The 27,439-nt window shown below is 38.7% G+C and overlaps 1 protein-coding gene across 1 annotated transcript in view; it reads right to left on the bottom strand.

Annotated features, from left to right (window-relative positions):
• The window catches only part of SLC8A1 (solute carrier family 8 member A1), a gene marked incomplete at its 3' end in the record, with an annotated part of 283,351 nt that overhangs the window by 225,142 nt on the left and 30,770 nt on the right, over window positions 1-27,439 (bottom strand). The gene's annotated exons all lie outside the window — the stretch shown is intronic.

The following is a 27,439-nucleotide window of genomic DNA, read 5'->3' as shown; positions in this document are numbered from 1 at the left end:
TAAAAGTTTTTGAAAAGTGTAAGTAAACAGTATTTTAACAATATTTCCCAAGAAGATCTCATCAATCTGACAGATTTTAAATCATTCTTACATAAAACCTACAGATGCATAAACTTCCATGGTTAAAGCATTAATACTAAAAACAGGATCAAATTGCTAGGCATACTTGGGGTTCAAGTCAGCAGCACAGTCCCACAGTCCTTTTATCGAAATGATATGCCTTCAAACAATTCAGACATGAAAGGGAATTAACTGATTTATTTATTTAAGATATTTATATCCTGTCTTGAGCTTTCTCAGGATAAGTAGCAGAGAAATACAAAAGCTAAAAACAGAAGGTACAAAATCCTAGATAAAAATAAAATTCCATGGAAATATAGAGACACGTCTCAAGGCAAAGATTAAAAACATATTTTAAGAGTTCTGGTGTCAGAGACCTCAGTGAAACCTTCATGTAAGCTTCTTGGGGGATAGCAGAGGATCGCATCAATTCCCAGCATTGTTGAGCCAAGGACTCACTACGCTGATCTTTTTTTTAAGAATAATAAAATAATAAAATAAAATAAAATAAAATAAAATAAAATAAAATAATAAAATAAAATAAAATAAAATAAAATAAAATAATAAAATAATAAATAAAATAAAATAAAATAAAATAAAATAAATAAAATAAAATAAAATAAAATAATAAAATAAATAAAATAAAATAAAATAAAATAAAATAATAAAATAAAATAATAAAATAAAATAAAATAAAATAAAATAAAATAAAATAATAAAATAAAATAAAATAAAATAAAATAAAATAAAATAAAATAAAATAAATAAATAAAATAAAATAAAATAAAGCAAGGCTCTGGAGACATTGTCACATTTTCCTATTACAAATACCTCTAGTCCCTATTCTAGTACGGTAGTACTCTACCAGATCCAGCCCTGAAAGAAGCACTTGTCAAGGCAGGTATTCAGTCACCTTTCTATTGCAATGTATTTGTACTTCCACTTGATATCTTGTTATAGATTGCTCACAAAAGAGACAGACTCTGATTAACAAGACTGGAAGCAGAAGTAAAACACACCCTCCCAGACAGCAACATCCACAGATTCTTTCCACTTTTATTGGTATGTCCAAAGCAGTGTTGCACTTTCACGCTATTGATGCTTGTTTTTTATCTAATTTGTAATACTATTTTGTATTTTTAAATAGTTTGTACAATATTTATTTTATAATATGTTTACAAACATTATAAACATTTATAAATGTTTACTTTTTATAGTAGACCTTAACTGACTTTACACTACAAAGGCCTTTTCGATGCATAGCATAAAATTAGAATAAATAAATAAATAAGTATGACGTTACCATGTTTCTTGTTATATATTCTGATCAATCCATTGAGAGTTATAAACAATGATCCTGTCAGTAAGGGCAATTTTGAGCATCAATAATGATAATGAATACAGCATGAAATCACAGTGATAAAATAGCAATTACAACACTAACATTCTCAGGGCTTTTTTTGTCATAGAACGCACAGAGTTCCGGCACCTTTCTTCAATGGATTTTCCAGAGTTGCATTCTTTTCCTATTGTTTCCCTTCCTATCCTCGTTTTGTTTTTGAAAATGCCCTGCTAGCAGTACGGTGCGAGCGGGGTCCCCTCTGGCGCTGTCTGCCTCCTCTAGGAGGAGCCATGAGGCGCCAGAGCACCACAGCCAGACCGTGGCTTGATTGGCTGGGTCGGACCATGTGGTGTGGAAGCGGTGGGAGACACATAAACATGGAGGCCATCTTTCACGAGAGGGTGAGCCTTTTGCCTTCCCTTACAGAAGGTGGGGTGTGAGGTTAAAAAGAGGCAAAGCAAGAGGAAAGAAAGGCGGCTGGCGTAGAAGCTTGCCCGACAGCGAAACTTTGCTGTTCCGGTTCCTTGGGTAGTTCAAAAGCTGGGATGTCTATGAAAATCTTTTTTTAGTCTTTTATACTTTACATTCAAACTAATAATAATAATAATGTATTGGTCAGATGTAAAGTTAGACCTACAGTATGAGGTTTAATCAGATCTATTTATTAAATTGGGTTTAACTTAAAGGTAAATTAAAAGTAATCTGTTATTAAACTCCAAATGCAATTTTTTCCACCTTGCTTGACAACTTCTTAAAATAATTCAATCTTTTACCATGGGCCAATTTCATTCCACATAGAAAGCTGACATTTCCACTCATTAAACTAAATGGGTATGCCAATGGTAAATGTCTCAAAAGATTAATAAAATGACTTCTTGTAATTAAAGCCACACAGTGCATGGTAACATTAATAGTATTAACTTACCTTGAACAAAATCCTAGTCTTTTAGATACACTAAAATCAAAGGTTTTTTTTTTCAACTACAAAGATAAACCTTGTAGGGTAGGCAAGGCGGGTTGTATGACATGCGTGAGTTCCGGGACCTTTTTTTTTTTTTACAAAAAAAGCACTGGACATTCTAATCCATTAAAATGGCTTTTAAAATACTGTACCTGAAAAAATAAAAAAGGCCTTTGTCTAATATTCCAAAAACAGTAATGCAACACCAGTGTTCACAGACAAGGCACTACAATCAAAAGACTTTCTCTATGCTTGAAGTGAAGTATCCTAATTCATAAACATGGGAGGAAATATTGCTTCACATATTTTTATTATTTATTTTATTGATTAGACTTCTGTGCCTTCCATCTCATAGAGAGGCAACTAAGATTAATTTTGTGTAAGACATTTCAACTGTTGGCTCCTAGGGAAAAATGGTAGAGAAATCTAACTACTGCTGCTGCTGCTGCTGCTAATTATAATTATAGTGGAATTTTTGAATTACTGAAGACTGAGAAGTTCAGATGGCAAGTGCAATGGAGACTACATTGAATAGTTTTAGTCAGCAGTTTAACTGCCATGCTTTGAAGTAGTTGATTCTGTATCATTTCCTAAAACTGTCCCACATATAATATATTATAACAGTCGATATGGAAATTTAACAGAATATGAACAATTGTTGTATAACTCTGTTTAGTTAGAGACAGAGTTGGTATATCAGCTTAAGCTGATAAAGGGTGCTTCGAGCTCCTGAGGTAACATCCATTCCTTAAGTGAAGCACAACTACTTTTGGAGCAGGATAATCATCACTTACTTGGGAGGGCAAATCACTCACAAAAATGATTTTTTCCATCTTCTTTGAACTGAATCTCAGTTGATAAGCTCTCATCTCCCCAGGCGCTGATTCAGAACTTCTACTATTTCATCTATATTAGATGAACTTGAAAACTAAAGCTGGGTGTCACCTGCATATTTGATGACACTCCACCCTGTTCTTGATAACCTCCTACATACGTTTCATGTAGATGTTAAAAATAACACCGTCTTAAACATAATCACAGTCCTAATCGTAGTCACAATGCAAATCAGTAATCCTTCAGCATCATCTTCTCTAACTGGTCATTCAAGCAAAAGTAGAACTAGAATGGTTCTGTCCTAAATGGTTTTTCTGTCACAAAAGATGCCATGGTCAGTAGTACTGAAGAGATGTCTAAGACACTGAACCAAGTTGTACTCCTCTTGTCCCTCTCCCAGAGTAGGTCATCCAACATGGAAACCAAGCAAGGCAGTTTCTGTTACAAATTAGGCCTAAAACCAGAGTAAACAGGATCTGTGACTTCAGTTTCATTGACTTGTATCCAATGCTGATCAGCAAGCAATTGCCCAGGGACCTTGCTCATTCTCGAAAGGAGCTCTGGGAGTCACAAACCAAGTACCTCTGGAGGCAACCTTAGTCTTAATATAACATTTTAAATATTACTCTCCACTGAGGACACAGTTTCTTTGCAACGAAAGTACAAATGGAGTTAGGCTGCAAATAAATTTAACGAATTATAAAATGGTGCTTAAAAGTTTGTGAATCCTTTTGAACTTTCAGTATTTCTGCATAAAGGACACAAACTGTGATCTCTTCCACATGAATGAACAAGTATGTTTTTGACTCATTTGTTTAATATTAGATCATATTTAGGTAAAAATACTAAAAATTCAAAAGGACTTACAAACTTTTAAGCATTACTGTATAAAAGATACTTGCCTTTTAAGTAATTGAGTAATAAAGGAGTTGGTTTTACCTTTCTGGCAGTTCTCTGAAGGTGAGTATCTACTTAGTTCTGCACTTATTTTTAATGTGTTTGGTAGCTCCTCTTGTTCATACTGCAGGCAGCATTAGCAAAATTTGCTGACCAAAAAGAAGTAGCTTACTTCCTTCTCTTGGCGAGAGCAGGAGGTGTTAATAGATGCCATCTGTGGCATCACTTAACTATTATTTATGCAAATTGTGGCATTAAAAGTGGCTTGGGAAAGGCACTTTCCTGACAGGCTCCAAATACACAGACGACCAGAGAAGCTAATTTTTGCTGACAAAAAGGCTCTTCCCAGCTAAAGTATAATGTTAACTTAGGCTCAGGGGACAATGCATAGATTCACATAACAGAACCATAGAAGGGACAAAGTAGGAGATGTCAATAGATGTTAACTTTGGCACTTCATTAGTTGCACAAATTGTAGTGGGAAATCTGATTTTTAAAACTCTGGCTGCTGGGAACTTGGAATCACAAATGAACATTCAGCTTTTGCTTTATGCTTAACAAAGAGGTCATTCTAACCTACAGAACTTAGTTAACACAGGCTCATGGGGCACCACATACAAGAAAAATATACAAAAGTAAGGCTTCAGACCCAAGGTGTTACTATGGGTGAGACTACCGAGTTAGTCAATCCTAATGGATTTTATAAAATAATGGGCCAAAGGGAACAAAACTCCAACAATCACCCTCCCCAAAAGATACTTATGATCCAGATTCGAAGGTCTGACAGCCATCCCATGGTCACATGATTGCATTTTGAGTGCTTGGCAACCAGCCCACATTTTACAGAAGTTTGAGGTGTCCCACAGTCACATGACCACAACCTATAACATTTATGTTTGGCTGGAAACTGCCATTTACTTCTGGTTTGTAGTAAAAAAACACACCTCCTATTGTGGACAATGGGCTTGCCTAACTGCAGTATTCACTTAATGACCACAACAAAAAAATTCATAAAATTGGGTCGGTCACATGGGTGTCTCACATTATGACCATCATGTCATACAATGGAAACTCTGGGTTCCATTATGGGTGTCAGCCAAGGACTAACTGTAAAAGAAGCTGTTTAAAATTAAGAAATGTGCAAGGAGAGTAAATAGTTGTATACATGATGTTACAAATTGGTGGGTATCTTAGATGTGGTTTGTGAACAAACCTTTGTGAAGCCTTTATAGTGGCACTATATACTAAAGGGTTTCCAGTACTATTTATGAAATTAAATACAAACATATATGGCAGAAAATAAACCTTCAAAGTGGCTGCAAATAGAAAACAATTGAAAAGTGGGGGAGATAGATGGTCTAGAAATGTGAAACATAAATAAATAAATTAGTACAATTTATAAAGTTAACCTGCAATAGAATGTGATCGAAATAGTTAGAAAATCAAATGTATAACAGAGGGCAATAAGCCAGTCCATTAAAGCCAGAGTTTAATATAAAATATCAATATACGTTTGATATATAGGGGTGGGGATGTTAAAGTGGAGCATTGACTGCTTTCTTTTAGTGCCATCCTAAAACTGCTTCCTCAGCAATTTCTACTTGGATGGGGCTCTGAAATCAAAAATATATCCTATATCTATGGGAAAAAACCTGGGGAAACATAAGGACCTTTCTTTCTTTTGCTAATAATATAGCTCCAGCATTCTACTTTATATTAAATTAGCAAGACATAAGTTGTGATGCTCTGCTTTATGAGTTTTACTTATGTTTAAAGACCACTCATCTCTCTCATAGAGCTACTGTTACTATAAAGGCTTGATGTATCCAAATTGTTTGTTTGTTAAACTTGAATGCTGCCCATCTCACCAGAGGTGACTCTTAATTGCAGTACGCTGTCATTGTTACGACATTCATTCAACACATCAAACATTACACAATCCTTTATTTCTGAATTCTTACATTTTCTGTGCCACAGGAAACCATAGCAGCTGCAGTTTACTGAAAATATGTTGCAAAACTCTATATATGACTATGACCATAGTCATATAATCATAGACCCCTAGGATTAGAAAGGATTTTCAAGATTCTCTAGTCAAACCCAATGCTCTTTGCGGGAATTCTCATACCATCCTGGACAAATGGGCTGTCCAATCTTTTCCTGAAAACCTCCAGTACCCTTAACTGCCGGAAGCAGGCTGTTCCATTGCTTAACAGCTCTCACAGTCAGGAAATTTCTCCTTAGTTCAGCCTTCGTATCACTGTGTCATTACAAAGGTCACTTTCTTCATACACAGTGTTTCCAATACTTCTGAATAATTTAGGGAATAAAAACCTTATGGAGCACACTGGATAACAGTGAAAGTCTCTGCCATTATAAAATACAAGGGAATATCACTGTTATAAATGGAAGCCAAAGTGCAAATATAATAATTGAAACACTGATTTTAGATCCCTGTGTCATAGAACACAAAGATAATACTTCACACTGTCCCTTTAGTACAATTTGTGAGAGAATGATATGTAAAAAAAAGTCTAGCACTTAATTAATTTCATGTCTATTCAGTACCAGCTGAAGGGTATACAGCACCCCTAGGCCACATTGACTAATTTTATGGATTTTTGACAAAGGTTCCAATGATAACCAGAACTATCTTTCCCTTTAGCTTCCACAAATAACCTGTAGGACCAGATGCTCCATCTCTTTTCTGCCTCTATTGTCTTGCCTTTTATCATCTGAGATCCTTCAGTAATGGTCTACGTTTGCTAGCAAACTGCTTTTGCTGCCATTTTCTCTGCTATGGCAATGATATCAAGTAGCAAAAACTTGTTTATTTGGGTAAGACTTTTTTTTACTTTTTTGATACACATTTTCCCAAAGAAAAATTAAAAAGAGTAAAATTTATTTTATTTATTCATTAAATTAATTTGTTGCCCATCTCATTTTGAAGTGACTCGTGCCGAACGGGTGTCAAACTCGCCCTGTCATGTGATGTGTCGCGACTTTTTTTGCATTGCCAGAGCTGGGGTGGGCACGGCCTCTGTATGATGCAACTGGCCTGTGGGCCAGCAGTTTGACCCCCTGGCTTACAGCATTAAAAGCATAAACCCATAAGATAAATATTTCTAAAATGATAAAAATGGAGTTACAATCAAAGCTAAATTTATTGTTAAAAGATGGGGAGAGGAGCTGATGCATAGGGAGAAGTAGGATTGCCTCATAATTCATCAACTATCACCCCTCCCCCATTGAGGACCCAAGGTCAGGCAGAACCAGGTCTTCAGGCATTACATTAGGTGAGAAGGGTGGGAGCTGATCTCACCTCAGGGGTAAGACGTTCCAAAGGGCAGAGGCCATGGCAGAGGATGCCCTTCTCCTGGATCCTACCAGCTGAAATTCCTTGACTGATTGTAATTAGACTGAGTATAAGGAAACTTCCTATGATGTGAATAAGAATTCAGAATTATTATGTCCAACAGTCCAATTCTACACCTGGGAAATTCATGTGATATCATCTGCCCAAGATGATCTTTCTAAAATTTATGCTATCTAAATTCAGACACCATGTCGGAAAAAGAAAGTGGAAGGTGACCACTGCCTTGAAAGCTATCAAAACAATGTCTGGAGAGTAGCAACCATTTTCTCATCTAGAGTGAGATTCCATGTTTTAATTTTGTAGTTGAAAAGAAATAATGAAAGAAATATTTTTTCTTACAATCTATTCTAGGAAGCCATTTTATATGCAAGTATAGATGCTTTTGGCTACATTTCATTTCAGTAACTGAACTAATATAATACCAGCAACATAATAACAGATCTCCAGTTATTTTTATAAGCTTGGGTGTTCAGTTGCATCATATATAATGAATCAGCTCTAACTGGTAAAACTGTGTGTCTGTGAGTGATTATGAGTGGTAGAAAAAGAGAGACAAAAAAAGAAAAAGGAAAGAGAAAACAATTTAATACAGAACATTGTTTAAACAAATTATCTTCAGTGATAATATAGTTGATCATCATGTACAATTGACTTTGACTACAGCACTGTAAGTTTTCTTCAGTGATACACTTGCTCAGATACTCTTTGTATGTCCCCAAATAATGCAAAATTCTGCAGAAGCAAAGCAGGTGTAAATGTGAAATCCCTACAGCACGAATGGAAAGCAAAAGTTCCAAAAGGAATTATTGCACTGAGGGTTAGTGTGTAAGGTGATATAAAATGAGTCATAGTGCAATTTAGACCAACTCCAGAACCTTTGAAAGATTTGGCCCATGACCAAAATTGCTGTACCAGAATTGATGAATAAATCACCCCAACTTTTGTTTGGAGATTTATTTACATGAATCACTTTAACACCAAAACTTTCTAAATCAAATTTTAACTGACCAGAAATTATAAGAGAGATTATACCTTCTTAGCTGTCTTTTTGTTATACCATGTGACAGGTTGGAGGAAGAGAAGGGAAGATGTTAAACAAATGAGGAAAAATGTAATGTATGAACTCTGAGTCTGAATAGGTTGTACCTCTGATATTAAATGCAAAAACAAAATTGCTTCTTGAATACATCTGATTGATCTAACAAATCTGTTATATTTGAAATACTCCTTGTAACTGGGCCACAGGGTGGGGTGAGCAGAGGAAAACTCAAGGCTGTATACAAGATACTAATGGCCTCCTGTGAAATCCTATGCTGTGGAAAGAGCCATGGCTCAATGACTCAGCACATGCTTTGCATGCAGATGGTTCTTGATTCATACACCAGATGAAACAGTAACTTCAGATTGCTTCTGTATTAAAGCTGTCTTTGCAATTACAATTTTTACATACTAACGTTCTGTGTAAAGCCAAGTATGAAATGAAAACCCAAATACCTGAATTTTCCAGCTTGCTAATTTCTACATCCAATCTTTCTGGAATGCCTGGAGAGCCATATAACTGCAATTCACACTAAAGCTGTATTCAGACAGTGTAATAACCTATGATTTACCATGACAAGAATGAGTCAAGGCAATTCTCTGGCTCATGTGCACCCCTCTTCTCCTTTGGCATGGCTGCAAGGAAATCAGTAGCTATCTCTTCTAATTTAAATTAAGCTGCTTCTTCTTCTTTTTTTCCTTCCTTCAAGTCAGTGTTAATTCCTGGCTGAACAAATCCCTGCAGTTTTCCTAACAAGATTGCAGAAGTGATTTGCCATTGCCTGCTTCCTAGACCGGAGAGTAACTGGCCCAAGGTCACCCAGCTAGCTTTGTGCCTAAGGCAGGACTAGAAGTCAGAGTTTCCTGGTTTCTAGTCTAATGCCTTAACCACTTTTGATAATTAAAGAAAAGTGTGGCTTGTGTATGCACAAGCATGATTATATCATTCATACATGCCACCTTTACAAAATCCATATGACAGACTGATTTAGGCACTCACAATGAAGATACTGCTTTTACTTTTTTTAAATGTTTGTTATTTTGTTAACGTATTTATTAAGCCATGGTGGCACAGTGCTTAGAATACAGTAAACGGTAAAGGTAAAGGTTCCCCCGCACATGCGTGCTACTCGTTTCCAACTCTAGGGGCCGGTGCTCATCTCCGTTTCAAAGCCGAAGAGCCAGCGCTTGTCCGAGGACGTCTCCGTGGTCATGTGGCCGGCATGACTAGATGCCAAAGGCGCACGGAACGCTGTTACCTTCCCACCGTAGTGGTCCCTATTTTTCTACTTGCATTTTTACGTGCTTTCAAACTGCTAGGTTGGCAGAAGTAGAATGCAGTACTGCAGGCTAACTCACTGCTCACTCCAGGAGTTTGATTCTGAGCAGCTTAAGGTTGACTCAGCCTCCTATCCTTTCGAGGTTGGTAAAATGAGGACCCAGATTGTTGGGGGCAATATGCTGACTATGTAAACCACTTAGAGAGGGCTGTAAGGCACTATGAAGCGGTATGTATGTCTAAGTGCTGTCACTATTGCTAATGTGCAACAGAATCTTAATCTAAAGCCTGAAATTGAAAATGATATGCTACTGTGTTTCCCCTCTTTTTTGCCTCCAAAAGAAGCACCTGGTCTTATTTTCAGGTGTGTGTAGTGTCTTTTCCACTCACCTCGCAGCAACGGCACCGACAGCCCCACCCAGCCGGCCCATTTCTTCTGCGGCTGAAGGAGCAGCTTCAGTCTGCAGCTGAGAATGGAGCTCGGCCTGCATGATGCAGTCACAGGCCTTTCCCGAGGGCATCTGCAGCCGAGCACCGAGCTAATCCGTAGCTCAGTTCTTGGCTACACAAGCCTTCTGGAAAGGCCTCTGACTGCAAAATGAGGCCGAGCTCCATTCTCAATTGCAGAATGAAGTTGCTCCTTCTGGCGAGGCAGGTGTCGATCCATGGGAGGCCTGGCTGCAATGGTAAGCTCCACCCCGCATAGCTTGATTTTTAGGCATGTGACTCACCCAAAACTAAGGCCTATTTTTGAGGTAGGGCTTATATTAGGCCCACCCCCAAAAATCAAGCTAGGGCTTATTTTCGAGGTAGATCTTACTTTCAGAGAAACACGGTAATATCCTTTAATAATTGGTTCATCCCCCTAAGCATTTAATAACTGTCCCTTTATAAGTTAAATTTCTTCCATAGCAGAATGCCAAAAGTCAACATGCAATAAAATAATAAAACAGTGGTGTAACCTCTTGAATTGCCAAGCATGAATTGACAGATAGTTCCTTATTTTTAAGATTATTATGACTAGGAACATGCATCATACTAAATTACAATGTGATTGCTTGTGTTTGAACCCATACAACTGTGGCTTTTTTTAAATACATGATGGTTAAATATGCTATTACATATCATGATTTCATGACACAGGACCCTAGACATTTGTGAGATTGTCCAATAAATTTCTCATGCTCCAGGTCCTGTCAATTAAACAGTGCTATCTTATGGGACCCAAGAGACCAGCCTTCTCTGTTGCAGCACTTGCCCTAAAGAACAGTCCACCCATGAAATTTGGTTCACCCTGACCCTTTAAAAAGCCCCTGAAGACATGGGTTCTTCTCCAAGGGTCTTGGCTACGATGAGCCTCTAATAACTATATAAATTCTATATCTGGTCCCCAGTGCAATATGTTTTTATATATTATGGTTTTCTACCATGTTTCTTTTACAGTATTTGGTGTTTTTAACCCTTATTAGTTGCCCCAATTCACCTAGCAAGTGGGCACCATATAAATGAATCCCCGAATGAATAAATAAATGATGAACCTAGCTTAAAACTAAATACAAATGTTCATTTTTATGGATGTTGAATTATAAATCAATATTTCTTCCACTTATTCAGGGATACTCAACCTCCAGAAAATTGGGGTATTTATTAAGCGGCAGAAGGCATAGTCATTTTCTCACTGGTTGTCACAAGTGTGGGGGAATAGGAAATATTGAATGGCTAAATTTAACTTAAGTCAAAAGCACTTATGAAACAAAATAGTAAATCGCTAGGCTGTATGCATTTGTTCACTAGGTCAGTAGCAGTTCTTGGTCAGAAACTGCGTGCTAAAACATGAGAATGTATGCTATAGTTCCTGCAAGGTATTCAAGCTGTTTGATGAATCTGCAAGAAAAACTTCATAGACGGGAATCTGGCATCCAAAACATTTATTTACATGTAACAGTGCCTGCATTTAAAGAAAAGTAAACTTCAATGCAACACAGATTCATAAACAGCAATACCTTCATGCTTTCCCTTCTTTTTAGCAAACATTACAATGGCTCTTTACCGTAAAAAATATTGACATTAATTTTATATGCTATAGATACATATTTTATTCATCTTCAACATATATGCCATATTCTTCAGTGGGTAAATTGCATGCTATTTTGGAAACGCCAATCTCAGAACAAAATACAATATTTGCTTTAAAAAGGAGAAATCAATCTTAAAAACAGTACAAACCTTATCAATAAAATAACACTTAAAAATGTTTAAAAATCTGAGTTGTTTTTTAAGCATGTGTCTAGAAGAATAACAAGGCATGTACCAGACAATTTTCTCTCAGGAGGCCATTTCCCAGGTGACAGTTCACAGGTGTATTTCAGTTGCAGTTGCAAGATTTGGAAAAAGAATATTTGCTTAAAGATTCTTTGCTCTGATTCACATATAGAAATAGATAGAAATTATAATACAGACTTTTCAAAAGTGTCTATTTAAGACATGTTTGAACTAACCACACTAGAGATTTTGAACTGTTGTTGGCTCTTGTATAATATCAGGACTTCAATTCACATACAGTATTTCTAGGAAATATGATACTGCTTAAAAGGGCTGTATTCAGAACACAGCAAGACTACCCATTCACTCATGTTTCTGGTTCTATTAAGAAATCAGCTGCAAGGGATTTCCCCAGTAAAATGCTTCTGCTAATTCTAATGATATCACAGTTTCTCTAGCAGCATTATCACAGCACTAGGCCATGCAATTATATTTATTTTTACACCTCTGTTATATTCCTTCTACAGTCTTCTTCAAGGTAGCACTTTAATTCATGCACTCAAAATAATTTTAAAAATTATTCAATAGAAGAATTGTTTTCTGTTTTAAACATCCCTCAAATGTACTGGAGTTACAATTGTTAACGAAATAAGTTGAAGATGCCCTACAATGGCCAACCTGGGATGGCAACGATGACTCTGTTTTTAATTATCACTGAATCAAAAGCTAAGGCTGGGCACATCCTCAATTTAGTTTTTTTCCATGCAATAGTATTTGTAATAGCTTGTGCAGGGGGTAAGTTAGTTACTATGTAGTTAGTTACTATGGCCAGACTATCTATTTGTGAAAGTCTGACCCTGCTTCATTTCACTCCACCATTTCCTTCCAAAAGGATTCAGTAACTCAGTAAGTTGGTCTGCCCCTGGGGATTTATGGAATTTAATGGATTGTTGAATGCTCTCGAAGAATTTCCAGAAAACAGAGGTGATAATCTCATTGTAACCTTTATCAACTAAGGAACTGGAAAACAAAATGGGTCACTAACATACCTGCATATTATTTGGTACCATGAAGCCTGGTATCCTTTGTCATTCTTTGTTGCTCATACAAACAGAGGCTATGGTACAAATGGTAAATATTCACCATGGAACATCTGTGAATGTGCACAATCCCATCTACCATGTGGAAGGCTTAATTTGTGGCCTCCACTGCATCTTCAAGGAGCTGTCTTTTGCATGAAGAGAATACAGAGTTTATAAAAAACATTAGTGGAGGCCTTAAGTATTTGTTGTGACAGATTTGCAAGGCAGCTTGAGGACAGAATCCTTTCATCTTGACTTTAAATGCTGCTTCTGTTACAGAACACACTGAGGTATCCAATGCACCATCAGATCTAATTCTATGGAAACATTTTGAGATTTTGAGAGTGTGTGGACAAGATGTTTATACCTGTCCAGTTTGTCTGGTCTATACCTCTGTCCATCTTGCCTTATTTAAAAAGTCAACTGAACTAAGTGGATCTAAGGATTACTAAATACACGTTTAGATAATTAATAGTGCCATTAGACTTGAAGGGATACAGTAATGCACTCCTAGTTGCTTAATAAGTAACCTCATATGAGAGAGAGAGAGAGAGAGAGAGAGAGAGAGAGAGAGAGAGAGAGAGAGAGAGAGAGAGAGAGAGAGAGAGACTATTGATCCTGCTTCACTTTTTAGCAGCCATTGATATCATTAATTCTCCTGGGCTGTCTCTGGACCTGAAGATGCTGGATTATAATAGTTCCACCTCTACTTGTAAAAACGGCTCAGAGAGAAGTAGTAAGAGAGCATTCTCTGCATTCTGGCAGATATTTTTACCCAGTGCAATTGTGGGAGGCAGTCACCAGGAGTTTTTTTGAGTAGATATAATCAATACATAGATGACACTCAGTTCTACTTCTCAGAAGAAAGCTGTGTATGCTTGAAAGCAATATCTAGAACACAGTGACGAGGTAAGCAAGGACTAATAATAGGAGGCTCAATCTTGACAAGAGCAAGACATTGTGGGTAGATAGTTTTTAGAATGGAAATTGCATGTTCTGAACAAATTTGCATCCTTCAAAAAAACAGACATGTAATTTGGAGGGTCTCTTATATTCATTGTTACTCAGGTGACTTCTGTGCTCAAGAACACTGATTGCCAGCTCATTTGTTATATAGACTTCCTTGGACTGGAATAATCTAGCTATAGCTGATAATATACTAGTAAATCCAGATTGTACTATTATAATTTGCCATATACAGTATTACCCTTCCCTTTAATCTGGAAGTAACTACTGGTACAGTTTGTGATGACCACATTGCTGAGGGCATGTTCTACTAAATTTCAATTAGCTGTAACCACCTTTAGTGATATGGACTGGATATGTACTTTTTATGAGTGTAATAAGCGTGAGATTTCTTTCTGGTTACATTCTCTGTAAGATCTCTTGATAGTGAAAGTATTTAACTACATGTTTCCCTTTATGAATGTTGAGTGAATGGTTGTTTAATTTTCCTTTTACTCAGAACTTTTTAGTTCTTATGTTTTTACATTGTTTTCTTCTTATTGTATTTTTTTAAAAATTATGTACTGTAAACAGCACAAAAAGCAGTATTATATGAAAATACATACAGAAAGTAAATAAATAAATAAAATTCAACCAAATGTTTCAGGAGGCTATCATAATTGATTATCTTAAAAATGGTGTTGAAGAACTAACAGAAGTAATCTAGCCATATCTTGATGGTCATCTATAAAGGTAATCAAAACAAGCTGTTTCTGCTGCAAAATGATTTTGAACCCAGATTGTAACCGATTCAGTCTAAGGCAGGGCTTTTCAACCTTTTCACCCATTGTACCACTTTTAGGATATGGCAACATCCGAGTACCACCAGTTGCCTAGCAAGGTGTCAAAAATTTGATGACCCCCCCCAAAGGAAAAAAGTGATGAAGTACAGGTAACCCTCGAATTACAACAGTTCGCTTTGTGACTGTTCGAAGTTACAATGGCACTGAAAAACGTGCCCCCCAATTCACAGCCAAGCAAGACACCTGCCTGCCCTCCTGGCGGCACTCTTCCTCCTGTCCAAGGTTTTCATTGTTGTGAGCATTTCTGTTGAGGATTGTCAGTGGTGGATGGGTTGGTTTTTATTTCCCCCCCCCATCTGCTGGGTGGTTGCAGCAGGTTTTGGTCTCTTCACATGACCCTAGGACACTGTGACCATTGTAAATATGAATAAGTTGCCAAGCACCTGAATGTAAATCACAAGACCCTGGAGATGCTGCAACATTCCAGCTGATCGGCGCTTCTTCTGGGCTCAGCAGAAGTGCCAGGATCAGCGCCAAGGTCCAGCTGGAGCCTGGTGCTGATCCTGGTGCTTCCACTGAGCCCTGACAGCTCTGAAGAAGTGCTGATCCTGGTGCTTCCACTGAGCCCTGACAGCCCTGCAGCTCCAGCCATCTCTCGCTCAGCCTTGTGCAGTGCTGCCACCGGTTCAGCTCATTCCCCTCCCCCCATACCACTTTTCTAGGATGGTCGCATACCACCTGCCAGGTGCCAATGTACCACAGGTGGTACCTGTACAACTGGTTGAAAAGCCCTGGTCTAAGGACTTTACCCCAAGAAAAATGATCTGGAAAATAATTTATTAAAAGCTATGGTTGAAATAATGTTGTAATAATGTTGCAATTTGAAAATTGTTGCAGAAGATATACCTTGACTGGAACATTTTAGCATTGTTAACTTTCAACTTTCCATGGAAAAAGCATTATCCATCCACTCACCTACTGCCAATTACTCCTCAATTGATAACTATTCTGTTTTAGCAAGTTGTAAAACTGCTAACATTTGCAATCTTCTATATGACTCTAGTAATATCAAAATTAAGCAAATATAAATAACCACCAAGCTCTTTCCAAAAATGGACAAAGGCCCAGAGCATTCTGAACATGATTTCAGTGCAAAATATCTGTGGACAATCTTTTTCTTTCCTCTGTTGAATATTTTATGTTAGAGCTATTACCAACCCATGACAGGCCTTTCTCTCTTTACCCAGTAACCGTTCAAAATAAAATCAACAAGCTAAATGTAAACATGGTTACCTAAATATGTGCCATTATGGATATAATATGCAAAATGAAAACTTTAGACCATCAACTATACTGGAACCACAGCAAAACTGACCAGGTTCAGGATTTGATTTCCATAATTAATTTTTATCATTCTTACTGTTACTGCTGTGCATTTGAAATTAACATCCCATCAGCACTGCCACACACTATACAAGAAAGCAAACCCAAATAAGGTTATGTGTGCCTCCAGAATACAGTTAAGTAAATTTAATACTATTTATCAAGTTGCATAACTTTGCAGAGCTTTTTTTTGCTAAGAATTCATTTTTAAAATATGCTTTTAATTGTTATGAAAACATGATGTTTTAATACTGGTAATGTTTCTATTTGTTGGACTTTTGTCTACTATGAGTTGCATTGCAATTAAATTAGAAGAGGTACATTTTATATTCCCAGAATACTGATCATTTTTTTAAAAAGGTTAACACCATGATATTTTACAGAAGACTATTCCAAGACAGTACATGTTCTAACAAACAAAACTCTGTATGAAAGAATGAAAAAACATGTATCAATACTCAAACTCCTATTATCGTATTGAGAAAAATTTATTTGGATAGCAGCAGAAGTAGAAAAAAGCAGCACAAAGAATCAGCAACAACCTTTGAACCCTGGAAATTTTATTCAGGCACCAGCCTAGCTCTTGAATAATCTTTTCCAGCTTTCTGGCTAGAAGCTTGCTTATGGTTTTGAACTGTGATTGAAAAGAAGCTGAATTTTGTACCAAATGCCATGTTTGTCTATTTTTAGAAATAAAAATTAGAGGGCATTTCTTCATTCCAAGAAGCATGATAAGAACCTGAAGCATATAAGGATCAGTTGGTGCTACTCTGTATTTTTTCAGCATGACAGATGTAATTGCACTGCACTTGGAACTTCTGCTAGCCCCGTTTCTCATTTTTCCTCATCCATATGGCAGAGCAGCATACGTATCATTTAATATACCTGTTCTAATTCTAGAGAGCTATGTCAGTTATAAGGTAAGGCATGTTACTCTCCAAATTTGTACTTCCAGGAAAAAAATAATACTATCATAACCTCTCCACTTCATAGCATCTATCTGCTCCACTAATGTAATGGCTAGATTTGCACATAATTAAGCCATAATGTAGATTGTTTGATTTTGGCATACACCATTAAAAAAGTCAGCTGCTGCCCTGAGCAATGGTAAATGCCTATAAATTTTATATTCCATCCCACTCCCACACTGCGGTCATTCCTTCCCTAAATATTTTTGAAATAGGACATGTGAAACATTACAGATACTCATAGTAAAGCATATAATTGCTCCTTAGCAGCACCACTGAAGCTCAAGAAAGGGATTGTCACTACTACCAGAGTTGCCTTCTCAAGTTATTTTAGGGCAAATCAGAATTCTAAACAGCTGTCAAAGGCCACATAAACGCAAAAGTCATAATATCCCCTTTTCAAGGCAGCATCTCTCTAAGTCCCAGCTATTGGGCAACAATGACAGTGGGTGGATTATGTTTCCTGTTTATAATCTTCCCTAAATAGAATAAGCCAAAATATTCTTACCAACCGAATCAACTGTTTAGATGCCCAGAGCAGGCTATTTCAAATATTAATGTTTCATCTTTTTGGAGCTGCAACATAAATTTATACCTCTGAATCTTTCCAGCATTTGTCCTTAAGGCAGCTGGTTGGCCATAATAAGAACTGAGTTAGGTAAATCATAGAACAAAATCCTTGTGTTTTATGACACAGAAAGGCACAAAAAAGTAGCAGCAACCTGGGAACTTTTTTATAGGATGCCAACATGACACTCTTTATCTTGCCCTCAGAGGAGAAGAACTATACAATCACAAAGAAAAGTGTGGGAGGTCCAGCAAGATCAATTGCTAGGTATTTCTTTTGGGTATAAGAAACTCTTATTTTCGTAATATGTTTGACAAATGCAAAATTGGCATAGATTACAGATAGATCCAACAGATGGAAAGTGGGAGGAAAATACCAGCCATTTATCTAGCTGATTAAAGAAGAAAAGACAGACATAAAGGGATTGATTGTGTATGCATGGTTGTATTTCTATCTATCTGTATAGTTGTAATGAAGAAAGTAGCAACACTAAAAGTATCTATGGAGTTGTTATGCCTTTTTATTAGCATGTTTCTTGTCCTTTATCAATTTTCAGAAGTTTGTCAGTCTTCTATCACCACCTACAGCCATCTCAGACAGTTGAAGTCTCTCACAGAGCCAAGGTAAAAAAAATCAAGCAAGCTCCTATTACAGAATAAAACTAAAATTATTAATAAGATGCTGCCACCTATCCATCATTTTCCTTGACAATAATAGAACCCAAATAATACCAATCTCATATTGTTTAGAAGGACAACTCAAGGTTGCAGATGATTCTAATTATTTATTTTTTGTAAGGAAAATTTTAAAATAAATACCTTAAAGGGAGGAAAAACACACGGAAAGACTGCTACTGTAGTGAGTTTACTTAACAGAGAAAAATATCCAGTGTGCTAATTTAAGCAAAAATAATAACATTTAAACATACTTTTCTTTTACTTGTAGGCTGAGTTGCTGTTATGGAAAAAGGAAGAAAACTGAAGTAAGCCATGGAAACATAATATTACTTAGTTAATACACAACTTGACTCTAGCAAAAACTGACATTATGCATTTTCTTTGGATTTTTCTATTTCTTTTTCTCATTTCCTGTATTATATAGCTAATTATATAGCAAATATTATTTAAAAATTGGACTTATTCTACTAAAACTCTGTGATTTGTATGGTTAGTTTTCTTGACCCAATTGATGCATGCATGCATGTATCTGGCAGGGCAATTATTGGTTATTTGCTCAAACAAGTTCTAATACTTTGGACAATGTCATTTTAAGCATCTTACCACAAACACACATACACTTTTATATTCTACAACAGACACACACCTTTATATATGAGAAAAATACTATGCACATTGTCATACATGAGCTTCAGTATGATTAGGGCAGGCTGAAAACCACCTTCAAGTGTCAGTTATGGATACTATGATTTGGTGAATGCACGGCAATGCTAGAGCACTTGGCTGTGTTGCAGATTTGCATCTATAGAAGTCTACCTTTGTAGAGTCAGTGCCGATTTAATGCTTTACCACACTGAAGTCAGACCACGACTGCCAAAAGGCATCAGTGGGGGGGGATTCTTTTCCTGAGAGGTTGGAAGAATATGAAATACTTTCCCTTTATATTCTGGCCCTTCTCCTACAGTCCTCCTGCTAGATCTGGAAGAAATGCTGCATTCACATCACCCGGCTGCCCACCTCCAATACCTGCCCCCCCCTGAGCCGCTCAGTAGTTCCACGATGCAGCAGTGCTACTCAACTACTCTTTCGTTTTGAGATGTTGGATAAGGGAGGAGCACAGAAAGGGGGATTCCTTTCAGTGGGTGTGTTCTGCAGACATCCTGGAAAGGGCAACCTGGATCCATGCTTGATCACTGTTTGTTCGCAGCAGTGCTTTTTAGGGGTTGATTTTTTTTCTAAATCCATCCATCCTCCCCTTTGTCTTTTTCAGTGAGATAATATGTGAGGATTATCATTCCTTCTTTGCTGTTCCGCCTTCTTCTCTAGAAGCCCACCCATAGCCTCCCTTTGCAGATCCCATGCTTTTCCTCCCCTTTCTGCAGACAATCGGATCAAATATCATATCAGCTTAAGGGTAGGGGAAAGATGACTCTTTAGAGTTTGCATAAAAACTGCATTTAAAAATACCCCTCCTTAAAATATCATCTGCATAGGCAGACCCATAAGCTGACCCTTCAGACAGGAAAATCTGCATTACCCTCTCTAATTTGTTGCAGTGTGTGTGTATGTCTGTGCGTGGTGTGCAGACATGCATTTTCTCTAAGGAGTTTCTTATTATCGTTATGCTATTATTGTTATCCTTTAAAATACATATATGCAATCACACACACACACACACACACACACTTGCTACTTTCCCTCCAGTCCATGATAGAGGGAAATACAAATCTCTGCTTCGAACCATTCATCAGCCTTGCTGCAGCGCTATCACAGAGAAAACATGCCCAAAGAATCAATCCTAGACTGAATATGGTCCCCTCTTCTAAACTACACACGTGGAATGGCCACAGGCAGCTGGATTTATTTTACCTTTCTGCAGCAACAGGTCCCTAGGATGCAAGGGAGAATCCCAGAAGCGGCACAAAATCCCCTGAAAGTTCCTACCCTGGACAGCTACACAGGTAGTAAAGGGAGAGGAGGAAAGGGGAGGGAAGATGGGAGGGGAAGTGGGTGTGTTTACAAAGAGATTTGTGCAAAGGGGAAAAAAGGGGGGCAGACTTGAAAAGGAACCGGTGGACCTTGTAGACAGGACCAATTTGACAACTCTACCTGCTGCCTACCTGGCTCCGATTTTCTATCTTGGTTTTGTCTTTCTTACTTGGGAACTTCCAAGAAAGGCAACGTCTCACAATCCATATTGGAGTAGCTTATCATAACACAGTGCAATCTCATAAACAGTAAATAGCATTACACATCCTTGGGTTTTTAGGTCAACTGCTTCTTTTTTGATTTTTTCCCCTCTAGAAGTCTTGACTATTATGCCCATCAGCCGCAGCGAGCAAGCACAAAGCCTACTGGCCGAAGGCGACGGGCTTTTCGCAGTTTAAGCACTACTACGCGAAAGCACCTCTTGCACAAGCAAAAAAAAAAAAAAGAGCACACACAGCTGCAATGGGTGGGCTCTCGGCACACGGAAGGGGGAGAGGGTTGCTGTGTGATGGCTGCCCAGTCAGCCAGGCTAGCAACACGCTAGCCGCCCAAGCGAGCGCTTCCATTCATTCGACGAGACGCGTCCGCATTTTTCGCCCCAGACTGACTGGGTTGCAACGTGTCCGGCTACTCCCAGAGACAGAGAGACCGACCCAAGAAGGGCCATCCAAGCCCAGGAGCTGTCGGGATGGAGCCGCCGGGTTCCTGCTAGCGACCAGGCAGCGCTGTGGGGCCGGACACAAAGGGCTCTCTCCCCACTCTCATCCTCCCGCCGTTCTTCCTACCTACCTGCAAACCGAGCCTGCCCGCAGCAACCCGGCTGACGGATTCTGGGCACCAGCCGAGCGCTCCTCCTGGCCGCCTTCTAGCTCGTTCGCTTCTTCCTCCTCCCGCCGGGCCAGATACCGCGGATGCCGGGGATCACAGAGAGCTCTCCGCCGCCACCGAGACCATATCTGGAAAGCGCCGAGCCTCGGCGCCCCATGCAGCGCGGCGACAAGAGCAAGAAGCGCCCCCCTTGGAAGGAGTCGCAGGCGGGAGGCAGACGCGCGCTTAAAGGAGGCGCGGCGGCGGCGTTCCCCCTCAGAGCGCCGCAGGACTCGCCAGCTCCTTCCTCCTTCCTAGCGCCTCCGGGAGGCGGCGCGCCCCTTGCCTCCTTCTCGACGCCAGCTCTCGCTAGCCAGGACGTCCCTGCTCCCTCCGGTTGCCCTGGCCCGCAGACGGGACAAGGCGCGGGCGGAGGACCGTCCTCCGCCTTTTCCACGTGTCTGCAAATTTGAGGAAAAGTCTTACAAGCGAGTTTTTTCGCGCTCAGAGGGAGGGGTGAAAGGAGCTCGGCTCGGCTTTCCCTGACCACCCTGACCGGTGGTGGGTGTTTTTTTTTCGTTTTTTTCTTTCGGGGAGTGGGTGGGTGGGTGGCTGGGTGGGCGGGTCTCCTGTCGGTGCTGCAGAGAATATTTCCTGCCGCTACTATAGCGCAGGGAGCAGGCGCTTGGTTGCCAGAAGCTTTGAAATACAAGGCGGCGGAAAGCCACCGCCCCCTCCGCCGTCAGCATGCGAGGCCCTCCTACCCACTCCTCAGAATGGCTACGGACGTTGCACGCGCGCACGTTCCTCTTACTGCAGTTTTTGCAAGTGACCCCTAAAGAATTGTTTGGCTGGACCGTGTGAATGAATGCAGCTTCGAACCGAGCATATATATCTATATCTATATCTATATCTATATCTATATCATCTATATCTATATCTATATGTCTATATCTATATCTCTCTATCTCTATCTCTATATCTATCTCTATATCTATCTATCTATCTATCTATCTATCTATCTATCTATCTATCTATCTATCTATCTATCTATCTATCTATCTATCTCGTGGCTTTGTAAAGTAGCGCGGGCGTCTGTATTCGTGTGTCATGTAGTCTAGTGTCACCTGTACAGAGACGACTTCTACCTGCAGTGCATTATTGATCCTTGTGCGCCGTAATGGTCGTATAATCGATGTATTTAGATGATAAAAGTCAGCGTTTTCAGCTTGCCTACACCACACAAACACATGTTGCGTAACCATTGCTTGAAGTGGTCAGCACTTGTGGGAAAAAAAAATTCGTGCAAAGGTTATAGGAACTGAGCATGCTGACTGGAGAAAAAAGACGGGGAACTTGAAGGTTTGTCACTAATAAAAAAAGGTCAAAGAATATCATTGTGTCGTTTGGGGACAGCTTTGGAGTGATATAAGTACAGGCAACATTTTGGTTAAACATTAAAAGAATTCAGTAATAAGAATTAGCAAGTGGAAAAATTAAAGGAAGAATAAGCAATCTGAGAACCACAGGTGGTCTTCAGACCCCATTTTGCAGCTTCTACATGGACCCTGAGTATATTTTTTAGTTTCATTTTATAGTTTTAAACCATAACCTGAAAAAGCAAGAATGACCCCAGTGTCATTACTTCTTGGCTTCTCCCCTGCAGCCCTGGAAAACTTTATTTTTTAAAAAATTGAATGAATAGAAATTGGTAGATTTCATTTTCAGACATTGCGTTGAAACAATTGGACAACAACAGCAGCAGCAGCAGCAAAAGAAATAACACTACAAGGTGCTCGGATGAAAGTTCCCAGAGAATATGAGATTTTAGATGAAGAGAGACACTGAAGAAGATCCTATGGCCTATTTTTTGAAGATGGGTTTTCAACGCTTACTACAACTTAGACCAAATATCAATAGGCTAAATATCACAGCAAATCTAAACTTTTTTTGACAAATCCCAATCTAGATATTGACAAATATTCCATTACACTTCATATAATACATGAGAAAATAAAGGGTAATATATTCCCTTTTTTTAAAGAAATAGTCATTAAAATGGTTTAGGATATGTGGCTTTGAAGTTAAAAAAACATTACATTAGATAGTTTGTAAAACATTATCTTGTGTTGGGAGCCCTCTATGCTGCATTCTATAGATGTGCACTCCAAATGTACATGTACCAAAATCCGTTGTTCTGCCCATTATATCCTCAGAAATGGCCTCATCTGTATGGATTAGTTTAGTATACTCCAGTGAAGTACCACTGGCAGAACATGTTGAGCTACATTCCTATTTCATCTTGCCCATGACAGAACCAGCTATTTGTCTAGTAGCTGAACATATTGTCAGGAGATGATGGGAACTGTAATCAAATACGGTGCATCTAGAGGGCACCAACCTAGGAAGACTCTCACTACAATTGGGCAAAAAGGTATCTCATCTTGGAAGGACACCAAATGCTTGAATGTTCTTCATGTTGAAGAACTACCAGTATTAGTAGTTGTTGTTTTTTTCTTTTTAAATATAATCTTATTCAAGGAAAAAATTGTCTTGGTCTTATTTGATGTATTATAAATTTTATATCCTGTCCTTCTAGTGCAATGTTCTTCAAACTTGGCAACTTTTAAGATGTATGAACTTCTGGAAGTTGAAGTCCACACGTCTTAAAATAGCCAAGTTTGAAAAATACTGTTCTAGTGTGTGCACGCCACTCGGCAGCTTATGTTGATTAAACTAAGTTGAACATTTCATTTAAAAGATAGAGAAGTGGTGATCCCTAAAAGATTCTAGATCTTTTATGCTTTTAAATGTCACCAACAATACCTTGAATTCTGCCTGGAAACAAATGCAATATTGTTTTATTTAGGACAAATGGCACTTTCCTGAAATTTTGCAAAGATAGTCCCCAATAGAATGTGCTGTAATTACAATAATTCAATCTATTTACAGCTAAGGCATATACTACCATAGTTAATGCCTTTAACATTACAAATGGCATTGACAAATAGCTTGAAGCTGGGTGAAGACTCCTAGTTGTAGTTGCCAGCTAACTCTCTAAGAGCAAACTTGAATCCATAATTATTTCCAGACAAGAATTTTTATAGAATGAGTACTACTTCTACCAAAACTGGATGAAATCCCATGTCCAAATCCTCACCTGGGTACCTCTGTCTTATCTAAATTAAGTTTCAGATTGTCAGCCTCATCTGGTCATTGCTGCCATTAGACTTTACTCCAGAACATCAATGACATCCTAGATCATAGCTGGTAGTATCTGAAAAGTAGAATAGAAGATGCATGTCGCCTACATATTATTATTAATCTCCTGTTAATTTTTATTTGGGTTTTCACATAGCTGTTAAATAATGTAGAGCAGTGGGTTTTTTTTGTAAAAGAAAAAGGTGCCAGAACTCACACATGTCATACAACCCGCCTTGCCTACCCTACAAGGTTCCATCCAAAAAAGGTGCCGGAACTCCGTTCTGAGCGTTCTATGACAAAAAAAGCCCTGATGTAGAGACAAGCCTGAGCCTCAAGAAACATCATATGCCAATGTTTGGGGGCTGACCATGTCCCTCAAAATTCTAAAATTAATTTCCCATGAAGTAATTGAATCCTTGTGAGATGGTACTTACTGTATTTAACAGAAGACTATACTTCAGGAGACATGGGCCAATCTGAGAACTTAGAAGGAACATCAAGTCATTCTTACACAAAAACAAGTGCAATTATATGACTTTACTTAATTTCTCCTCCTGCCCTGGGGAATGGAAAAACCTGCTGGTTCACCAAGGACTTCCTGTCTCTGTGACAGCAACAATCTTAAGCAGTGAGAATCAAGGTGTATGTGGCAAAGAATGCTAGATAGATGGCTTGTTGGCTTGACTCAGCAGTGCTCTTTTTAATATACTGAGGATTGTTGTTCACTTAGATTTATTTTTTTTAAAAAAAAGCTTTTCTCCAAGTACAGAACTAAAATTGAAATAATAACCTAGCAGCATTTGAGGGAAGGGGAAGTGGTTACTTTAAATTATCCTGGCATAACTTAAATGTGTTTGCGTGTGTGAATGGATTTTTGTAGAGTAAAACTGTCTTCTTACCAGAGGTGTGAATGGCTGGCCTGAGTATGTAATTAATAGGAATAGACAGTTCAGGCTAGCTGGGATGGAATGTAAAAAGGAATGAAAATCCTAGTTAAAACAGGGCCAATGCTTGCTTGAATGTCCAATCTTGCATACTAAATAAGAATAGCAACCCTAAATGGATAAAGACTTCCAATAAGAGAATCACATATCTTTTTATTTTTGCATGTTATAAAAGTCAAGCTTGTCTCCGTGGCATCTAATTAACTAATGAATTCTAATTCATCTGCTCTTCTTAGTAAAGTTGTAAGAGGGCAATGGAGAAGTTAAGAGGTTAAATATGAAGTTGGTAGAGAATAAAAGGAGAATAGCAAAGAATGCTGAGTTTTGGAAAAGAAAGTACAGAAGGGAAAAGAAAAGGATAAAATCACAGCAAAACAAAAATCACTGTGCCCAAAAAGGAGTGAAAAAACCTATTATTGACTGAAATGAAATGGGTTGCTATGTTTTTACAAGAATAGTCCATTATTTTTCTGCCCTTTCTGCAAACACCTAGGGCTCCAGTTTGGCCAGTTCCAGTGGGTGTGAAGTTTCAGAGCCATATGCCAGTATTTGCTTTTCATGATTTTTAAACACCAGAAACCACAGAGAAGAGGAGGCAGTTCAAATTTCACTTGCTTCCCAACATGGGTGCAAGTTTCTCCCAGCAAGGGAGGACCAGGCTCAAGCAGGGCAGATGAGAGAAAAAACACAGAACATCATTATTATTGTTATTACATTGAAAGGTTGCAGCGTAAGCTAGAGTTCCTTGTGCTAAGTAGGGTACAAGCATGGAATCCGACAGAAAATAAGAACAGCTATAGGCATACTTACCTGCAAGAAAATTGTTGTACAGTGGATGAAGTACAATATGCAAGGAAATATATTTGCACTGTGAATTTAAAAGGTTCTGGGGATGGATTTATGCACCCTATAAAAAAAATGCAAATTGCCTCCCTGTAACTGGCTAACAATGTTTTTGGCATTTATCCAGCTCTGGCGTGCTCTTATTTGCTTGATTATAGGTCTGACTCTTTGGTTCACTGTTTTCCTTTTAGACTTAGGGCAACATCAGGAATATATGCACCATATTTTTCGAATATCATTATCTCTCTTACTTTTAATCACCCATATCCTCAGGATTACACAGCTGTTACCCCCTTAGCTTCTCAGTTATTACCAACTGCTTTTGGAAGGATTTTCTAAGTCGTTCGATTTTTCCTTCTTTGAGAAATGCTTTTCAGGCACTCCTGTATTATTTTACTAATACATTTGTCAATTAGAGCATGTATCCCAAGTCTATCATCACTTTCTTCTACAGTATCCTCCAAATTCGGTATTGTTTCCTATAAAAGTGGGTTTCATGCTAGAAGTGGGTTTCTGCCATATATTCAGTCTTTCCAACTGATGCCCTTTAGATCAGGGCTTTTCAACCAGTGGTACGGGTACCACCTGTGGTACATTGGCACCTGGCAGGTGGTACGCGACCATCCTAGAAAACTGGTAGCAGGGGAGGGGAATGAGCTGAACCAGTGACAGCACCGCACAAGCCTGAGCAAGAGATGGCTGGAGCTGCAGGGCTGTCAGCTTCTTTGGGGCTGTCGGGGCTCAGCAGAAGCACCAGGATCAATGCTTCTTTGGGGCTGTCGGGGCTCAGCGGAAGCACCAGGATCAATGCTTCTTTGGGGCTGTCGGGGCTCAGTGGAAGCACCAGGATCAGTGCCAGGCTCCAGCTGGAGCTCAGCACTGATCCTGGCGCTTCTGCTGAGCCCAGAAGAAGTGTTGATCAGCTGGAATGTTGTAGCATCCCCAGGGTCTTGTGATTTATTTTCAGATGCTTGGCAACTGATTCATATTTATGATGGTCACAGTCTCCCAGGGTCATGTGACCTGCTGCAACCAACCAGCAGAGGGGGGGAATAAAAACCAAACAAACCAAACCCCACCCTACCCCCGCTGCCAATCCTCAACAGAAATGCTCACAACAATAAAAACCTCGGACAAGAGGAAGAGCGCTGCCTGGCGGGCAGGCAGGTGTCTTGCT

This window comes from Vipera berus (assembly GCF_964194415.1).
Source record: "Vipera berus genome assembly, chromosome: 1".
Lineage (NCBI taxonomy): Eukaryota > Metazoa > Chordata > Lepidosauria > Squamata > Viperidae > Vipera > Vipera berus.
The sequence above is the reverse complement of the archived record's forward strand: the minus strand, read 5'-3'. Positions and strand labels throughout refer to the sequence as shown.